This window comes from Centropristis striata, chromosome 3 (assembly GCF_030273125.1).
Source record: "Centropristis striata isolate RG_2023a ecotype Rhode Island chromosome 3, C.striata_1.0, whole genome shotgun sequence".
Classification (NCBI taxonomy): Eukaryota; Metazoa; Chordata; class Actinopteri; order Perciformes; family Serranidae; genus Centropristis; species Centropristis striata.
In genome coordinates, this window is record NC_081519.1 from 37,857,019 (window position 1) to 37,865,836 (window position 8,818).

At 38.1% G+C, this 8,818-nt stretch overlaps 4 non-coding genes across 4 annotated transcripts; all 4 read right to left on the reverse strand.

Moving 5' to 3' along the window:
- Nucleotides 1-2,441: 2,441 nt before the first annotated feature.
- trnat-agu (transfer RNA threonine (anticodon AGU)) lies at nt 2,442-2,515 on the reverse strand. Its single transcript has one exon. It is a non-coding gene; the product is annotated as a tRNA-Thr (tRNA).
- A 142-nt stretch (nt 2,516-2,657) lies between these two features.
- On the reverse strand, nt 2,658-2,731 carry trnat-agu (transfer RNA threonine (anticodon AGU)). The gene has a single exon. It is a non-coding gene; the product is annotated as a tRNA-Thr (tRNA).
- A 253-nt stretch (nt 2,732-2,984) lies between these two features.
- trnat-agu (transfer RNA threonine (anticodon AGU)) lies at nt 2,985-3,058 on the reverse strand. Its single transcript has one exon. It is a non-coding gene; the product is annotated as a tRNA-Thr (tRNA).
- A 235-nt stretch (nt 3,059-3,293) lies between these two features.
- Nucleotides 3,294-3,367, reverse strand: trnat-ugu (transfer RNA threonine (anticodon UGU)). The gene has a single exon. It is a non-coding gene; the product is annotated as a tRNA-Thr (tRNA).
- Nucleotides 3,368-8,818: the final 5,451 nt, after the last annotated feature.

The window sequence follows — 8,818 nt, forward strand, 5'->3', positions numbered from 1 at the left end:
CGGACAGATTCTTAATCCCCACTAGGGAATGTTTTCTCCAATTATTTGCCCTTTCACTTCACTGTACCGAGTCAAGAGGGGGCAAGTCATTAGCTAGGACTGTTTACCCTACTTTCTCAGCAGTCGTGCCATCTGTGTGAGCTCTGTAGGTTGCATAAGGCCTGGAAGATATGACACCTCCACAAAACCTGTTCCCTTTTATCCATTGTTTCAGTTTGCTCCTTCCAATATTATCTTTTCTCTCCCCTGTGCCTTCCTTCGTATTCCCTCTGTTGCCTTTTTATAATTTCACTCTCCTCACAAATGATCTTTTTCATGATTTATGTCTCCTCACCTATTGTACGTCTCTTTCACCCTCTATTACGTACATCTCTCTCCCCTCCTCTCCTCCTGTCATCCCTAGCAGCTGACAGACCAGACCCTGCCTGGTGGTGACACTTCACCCACGCCGACCCGAGCCAGATCACTAGTCCATGTGGGAGCCAGAGCAGGGCCAAGGCCAGGGTTTCTGAAAGGGGGGGGGCAGCGGCGGGCTGAGGCCAGCAAGATGGCCCTAGTCATCATAATCATTCATTGCCTGCTGGTCCTTCTGTCCTTGCCCTCCTCCCACTCCTCCTGCTTTTTTGTCCTCCTCATGTCAGGGCCACACGGCACGCGTATCAGCTGAGCCCAGGATGGTCGGAGTCAACGGGGTCAGGTGGCAGACGCCTGGTTAATTCTCCTGAGGATGCAAAGTGCTTGCGTCAGCTCATACAAACGGAAACTGAATGTGCATCTGTGAGAATGCCTGTGTGTCTGTCTCTGTGTATTTCACAGTATTTGTTGCACAATAGAAGAAAAGTCTGTGCAGACTGTAGATAGAGCACAGTATTATTAGAGAATAATAAATGGTTTTGATGAGGGCATTGGGTCTGTCAGACAAACGGATAGATCGGCATTAGGAAGGAGGAGGGGAAGATTATAAACACATGACCAGATGGAGAGAGAGATAGCCCCATTATGTAGATCCTTCCATCCCTCAGCCCTGTCTCCTCTCCTTCGCTTGGATCCCTCATGCATATATACCTTTACATTATTCAGTAGGTTATAATGAGAGTAACTGAACGTGGTGGGGGTTAAAAAAAAGAGAGGTTGCTGGGCGGTTTAGATGGCAGAAGGTGGGCCACAGGTGTACAAGCCTGAGACTTATTCTTCTCTTTGACCTCTCATTATCACCCCCAAGTTCTCATTCATTATCATCCTGTGTCCTCGGGTGTTTAGGGAGCAGCGTGGTGTGTCTTTCTACCACAGTCTGTTCACTGCACAGTCTGTCATTCATATTTTGAGAATAATTTATTCCATATTTTTTTCAATCTATCATTGTCTGCTCATCTGTTTTGTCGTCCGTCCATCTGTGTTTCTGTCTTTTGACCCATTTCTGATCTTTTTGCTCTACTCTGCTCTCATTTTGACCACATTACTGGTGACTTTTCAAACGTTTTTGGCAGGTGCTTATCAATATGATTTAACTGTCCCTTTTGATTTACATTTTTTTCCAAAACCCTGCTGTCACATCTGCATATCGCTGCTCCCATCTCCCTCTCAATCTATTTATCTTTTTGTCTGTCATCAGTTCATCTATCTATGCACCATCCTGTCCTGGACGGCCTGTAGTGGAGAGGTCTGGTCTGTTGTGACAGAGGAACAGGTGGAGCAGGCTAACAGTCAGAGCAGGCTTGAATCACAAACACACACACGCACACATGCAAGCTGCAGGGAGGCAGGCAGTCAGCCGCTCAGACACTGGCCCATATGGTAGACCTCTGGAGCTGTTGCCCTTTGCAGAGTAGGGGAGGGATAGATGGAGGGATGCAGAGATGGTTGGAGGATGGCAGGAGCAGGAGCAGGAGGAGGCAGAGGGAATCAGGGGGAGGTTGAAATTAATCAGCAGGCCACCCCAACTGTCCACTGTCTTTGGGGAGTTGAGACATGCATATATGTGGCTGATTGAACCAGGGGTGAGGATGGTGAGTGGGGGGTGGAAAGTGCTCTCTTGTGTATATATATTTAATTTGATTTTTATATATTCTTTAAAATTTTGAATGCCCAATGCACTGACCTGAGCACATTCCACAAATAAATCAGTCATATACAATGTTACATTTTATTTTTATTTTACATATTTATTTTACTTTTTTTTTTTTACTTTTCCATAGGTGTTTGCAGTGCTGGAAGAAGTACTCAGATCTCCACTTAAGTATGGTTTTGAATGCAGGACTTTTATTTGTAATGGAGTATTTTGCAGTGGGGTAATAAGAGAATAGAACTTCTTCTAAACTATTCTGTAGAACTGTCTCGTTTAGAATATGACATTATAAGAGACTTTTGTATGATTATTATTTATACATGAACACTAAAATAGCATGTAGTGTTTTTGGTGGAAGTAAGGGATACTAACAACAAGGTACTGCTGGGATTTGAACCCAGGATCTCCTGTTTACTAGACAGGCGCTTTGACCAACTAAGCCACAGCACCTCTATGAGTAAGACCTTTTCTAATCTTAAACATTCAACTGACATAAATGAACGTAAATAAACATTATGTTGATCATACAATTTGTCTTGTCCAGACATTCTGAATTAATGCATTGCATCTAAAGATTTAGTAAGTCTCTACCAGGTACTGCTGGGATTTGAACCCAGGATTTCCTGTTTACTAGACAGGCGCTTTGACCAACTAAGCCACAGCACCTTTACTTTTCAAAAGTGTTTCCTTTGATCTGGACACAAATGAGACAATGTTTTTCAGAGGACCATTGCTACCAAATTAATCCTAAAACTATCTGCTACAGTTAAAACCTACAAACTATAGGCTCTCTATAGTCTGAGGACTGCAGGATATGAACTCAGGATTTCCTGCTTAGAAGACAGGTGTCTAAACCACAAGGCCCACTGACCTTCCCACCAAGAGGAAACTTTAACAATCAAGAAAAAGTGCAAGTATGAGGCACTGCTGGGATTTGAACCCAGGATCTCCTGTTTACTAGACAGGCACTTTGACCAACTAAGCCACAGCGCCTTGGCTTTCAGCAAAAATTTTCCACAAGAATGTTGCATAAACTTCAGCAGCTCAAGTCTACAAACAGTTCTATAGTCTGAGGATTGCAGGGATTTGATCTTTGGATTTCCTGCTTAGAAGACAAACATCTAAACCACTACCAAGACAAAACACTGTAACAAACAGGCACTGCTAGGATTTGAGTCATCATCTGGGACCAAAAATGTCTACGCAAAATGTGCTTTCTCTAATAAAAAGGCACTGCTGGGATTTGAACCCAGGATCTCCTGTTTACAAGACAGGCACTTTGACCAACTAAGCCACAGCACCTATATGAATGTGTCTAATTAAATGAGCAATGATTTCCCTATAGAAGAAATGCAAAGGTGTATGTGTATTATATATACTATATATTTTTTGTGTATAGTCAAGTGAGAGTTGTTAACAATACATCAAATGTGCTGGTGTGGAGCAAAAAAAAAAATCCCAATGTGTCACTGCGTAAATAATTACAGAAGGTACAGGACATACACTACTGGTCAAAAATTTTAGAACACACCAACTTTTCCAGAATTTAATTGAAAATTATGCAGTTTAATGTCTCAGTGTACTCTGAAATTAATGCACATTTGCAACATTTAAAATTCTTTATTGAGCATGATAGTGTTTTGAAAGTAAAAAAAAGATTCAAAATCACATTTTATGTTGGACTAAAGGACTAAAAAAAGACACAAAATGACCAAAAAAAGACACAAAATGACAAAAAAAGACACAAAATGACTGATTTTGATTACAAAGACATGAAAAGAATTCAAAAATGGACAAGACTCCATAGAGTTAAGTTGTTAACCCATTTCTTGTTCCCTGAAAAAGGCCTACTTGTATAATTCTGAAATTATTTTTCAGTTTTGGTTAAGCTTACCTTTTTTTATTTACCTCTGGCAGTTCACCACTTACCTCCGTACCCTTTCAAGCTGTTCATTTGACTTGAACTGCTTGAATTTCAGTAAAAAATGGAAAAATTGGGGTGTTCTAAAACTTTTCACCGGTAGTGTATGTTTCCATATGACAAGCAACTTTTCAGAATACACGATTGCATCATCTTCAAACTCCCAATGTGTTTTCTACGAGAAGACATCTATTCTTTTGTGTGTGAGAGATCCTTACAAATCCCCTTGTTCTATTCACCGAGCCTTTGAAAAAAAAATTATTAAGGCCTGATACTGTTAAAGATAGGCCGGCCACCTGCCATTCACGTCACAAAGGAATAGACTGGCAGATGTATAGACAGGAGGTCAGATGGTCAAACGCTCTGTCATAATGCTAAACATCATTAGGTAGATGCACTGCTTAAGGCAAGCGCTGTCGTTGAAGCCCCCCGCTCATTGTCGCTGAGCTGTTTTAGTTGTATATGTGTCCTATACATGTGCTAAATAGTACAAGTGTTTTTGTCTGAACAAAGGGTTGTACAATACTACAAGTATAGATGACGGTTTACGGCGAGACGTATTAAAAAAAAACCTGTATATTTAATTTGTTTTAATTAAGTGCATTATGTTTGCCACAATTTTACCCCATCTTGAAAGAATAAACAAAGAGTAAGTCTGCTTAGATCTGACAATGATTATTATGGCCACTAGGGTGCACAAAACCCCACTACAAGTGATTTCTTGTTATAATGTTAGCAAAGAAACGTACCTGTCTGTGTGTAAAAAGCTCAGGAAAGCTAAGGAGTTAGTAATAATTATGTGAATTTGTCACTTAGGTTGATGCCTTTCCACATTACATATTTGATTCTTTGTTAATATTAAAAATATCGATTAGTAAAACATTAAATACACATGGTTGCTCATAAAGTTCGAATAATTGTGTTTTTAGACCCAATCCTCTGTTTTTGTGGTTTCATCTTCATTGTGACATATATGATTTGAGAAGATACACACTTTATCCGTCAAGAATAAATCACATTATCACAATTATTTCATGGAAAGAGGTAAAAAATATTTTATTCCAACTTCATGAGCAACCCTGTAGAATTCGGCTTTTGTAGAAAAAGATTTTATATAACAATACAGTATGCATCATTTGTTAATTTGAGTTTGAACAAAAGACTTTTCACTTCGGCTGTCTTTTCACCAGTCATTCATTATGACAGTCTAATTATTTATTCATTTATTTATGCCTTTTAAATCAATTAATACAGTTTTCTTCAGCTACCAGAAACATAATGTTCTTTTTGTAAGTGCCAAACAATTGCCTAGTCTTTTAAATATTGCACACATGAATTTTATTTATAAGATAATATCTCATATTTAAAAACACTGTTCCTTTGGGCAAAAGCATAATTGAAATGGCTTAAGCAGTTCCCAGTATGTCTTCTAAATTAATTTTTTTTTGACGAAAACAAGAACAAAAACAAAAACAAGGCCCTGTTACTCAATAAGTGAAAATGTTTTTTAAATTAAAAAAATCTTGTCATGAGTTCGAGGCAGAGTTGTTTGTTCTGAAATGCGTGCATTTTCACTGGACATATGGTTGGATCTATAAATTTAATAACTGTGGTGCATTTAATCCTGGCACAGATTACAGTGGTGTAGTGTAGTAGTTGATGACACAGAAATTGCATATTTAATCTCAAAAGATTAATCTCTATATGACATATATTATCATCAATCAGTAAAAAAAAAAAAATCAGAAACTAAAATCAGTCTCCCTGGTTTTAGAGAAAAATAGAAAAATCATGGTGTTATCAAGCAAACAGTCTGAAATGTTGCCCTAAAAGTTGTTTTCTTTACATGTTTATGTTTTATGTTTTTCTATTATTATTAACTGTCATCAAACAATTTCAAAAGTTTAAAAAATCTGAATATGCCTTTCTAAATATCCGCCTCATACAAAAAGATTCCACAAAAGTAATTTAACTCTATGGAGTCTGGAGCTATTCTGTCCATTTTTTAATCCTTTTCATCCTGCCTGTATACACCACATGTTTAAATGCCGTGTTGGTATATATTTTTTTCAGCACAACCTCACCTTTGTGACCTAATAATAATTGATTTTTTATTCTGACTTACTGGATCAACATTTTGAACCACAAAGGAAACAAAGAAAAAAACAACATATATGTGATCTTGTGATTGTGTGTGATCCTGTCATCCAACTCTGATTTTATTCAAGTGTGACTGTATTTTATTTGTGTCTTGTGTGTTTAGTGTAACAATTTTGGTCATCTTGTGTATATTTGTGTAATTTTGTGTCTTTTGTGTCTTTTTTTAGTCCTTTTGTGTATTTTTTTTTGCAATTTTGTGTATTTTTTTGTCATTTTGTGTATTTTTTGGTCATTTTGTGACTTTTTTGGTCATTTTATGTCTTTTGTGTCTTTTTTTAGTCATTTTGTGTCTTTTTTTGGTCATTTTGTGTCTTTTTTTTGGTCATTTTGTGTCTTTTTAGTCCTTTAGTTCAACATAAAATTTGATTTTGAATCTTTTTTTTACTTTCAAAATGCTATCATGCTCAATAAAAAAATTAAATGTTGCAAATGTGTACAAAGGTGTCAAATATAACACATAAGAGGGTTCCATCTAGTTCTATCATTTTATACAAAATATATTTGAGCTTGTCTCCAGTTTTACTTGGTATATCATCATCAAACTGAAACTGGCCTCATGGAGTTTACAGCCAGAACTTTAGAGGTAAATTTACAGTAGGGCTCCACGCTGCTTTGTTTTCTAGTCTGGATGTGATGAAGAAGTCATGCTTTGGCGCTTTTGGTGACTCCAGAGGGTTATGTGTGTTTTGAAGTAATGGAGCCCTTTGATCACTAGAGGGAGACATAAGATTAGGGACCAACCATTAAATTGCCATAGCAGAGCAGAGTATTTGGTTTATCTGTGCATTATGTTCAATGGAGGCACAAAATGCAATAAAACTTAATCTCAATATATGTCAAAGTACACGAGTTCAGATAGAGGTAGTCTGTCTGTTTGGCTCTATGTTATAGGAGGTTTTATTCACAGATGAGCACCTTTAAACCATCTGTATGGGTTGAGGACAAATTTCAGTCAATTTTCCAAACTTGTTTTCATTAAGGAAGCAATTGCCCCTCACCAACCCACCCAGAAGAGTGTTTTCTAAAATTGGGTGCTGGAACTTCTTTGCTTTTTCACCTGCTGTGAAGCAGATGCAACACAGGCTGCCACACACACACACACACACACACACAGCTGAAGGGCTGGCAGATTACTTGCAGATGCAGTAGAGCATGGGGAATGTGGACTGCTTCATCAGCTTGTTTTAGTGACTCACGCATGTTGTTAATGTCTACTTTGCACAATTAAGTGCACCTCTGCTGAGTCACCAACACTTAGCCATGTTGGAGTTGGAGTCAAGACCAAGGCCAAATGGCTTTGTCATCGCATATTACTGCTGAAATGATATCTTATTATGAATTATAAAGTTCATATTATTCAAAGAAAAATGGAAAGGTTACAACTAGAGATTTGAACGAATGTATTTGTGCATGTATAAGGCAATAAAAAGCAGAGAATGCAAATACATGGAATTGTTTAATCAAGAACATTAAGGAAATTAATCAGAAAAATGTCACTTAAGAGGAAATTGTGCAAGATTTGGATTGAAAATAACACACAATATCTGCCATATAATTATTGCTATTCTGCAGGTCATTCTTTTCTTAATCTCCATGGGTAGATGCATTTCTGCATGTGTGGTGTGACTCAAACTACTGGTCTAAACAACGCTATGTTCCACAAATCCAAAGAGAACCAACAGCAAACTTCTTAGCATTTTACTAAACCTATTTTTTGTCTCTTGAAGTCTTTCTCCTCACTCTTATGCAACTTGGTACATCAGGTCCTTTACTTTTGGTCTGTGGCCAGTATTGATTCAGCTTTATCAGCGCTCATATACAGCACTGCCAACTCATTTAGTGCCTACTGGAGGGAAGCTTTGGGCTAACCACCCTTTAGAGAACACCTGCTTGTCCTGTGTCTACTTTTTATTAAGATTTCGCTGTGTATTGATTGTAAGGGTTTATTTTCCACAAGCAGTTTAACTAAGGAGGGGTTGTTACCACAGCTCAGAATTGTCACAGTACTTATGAGTTCGTTCAAAATCAGTCTGAATGCTTTGTTTTCTTTGTGAATTGTATTTTGAACCAGAAAAAAAATAGATAATATTGTTCTTTATCTATAGCCTAGGGCTTCATGCAGCCACATGGTAAAATAACTCAGTTGTTAACGTCCATTAGGCATGCTTTCTGTCAGCAAAGTTCAGACTGAAGAAATTTGTTGATGTCATGCCTGATATGAGCTCTCTCCACTCTCTCCACCAGAGCAGTATATCTGGCCTGGGAAGCACTATTGATTTTATTCTTTTCATGACAGAACCTCTGTATGTATCAGTGCAGTGATTCTGTGTCTGTTGGGCACATTGCAAATTAGATCTGTGATCTGAGCCCCGCTGGTTCAATGCACTTAATAAATAAATAATAAAATGAATCAAAACTTAATTATGTGTGACTCAACCGCACACAGTTCATTAATAGGGGTGGGGGGTGTGGGGGGGCTCAACAAGAAGCTCTTTGAACTTTGAGTGTGTGTGTCAACACCGTTGCTAATCGTATCACCCTCAATTAACTTTACTTCTTACTATTGGATAAACCTCTTTGGAGGGAGGGGGACAAAGTCGGGAGAGAGAGAGAGAGAGAGAGAGAGAGAGGAGGAATTCAGTGTGTGTGTGTGTGTGTGTGCCCCCTACCCC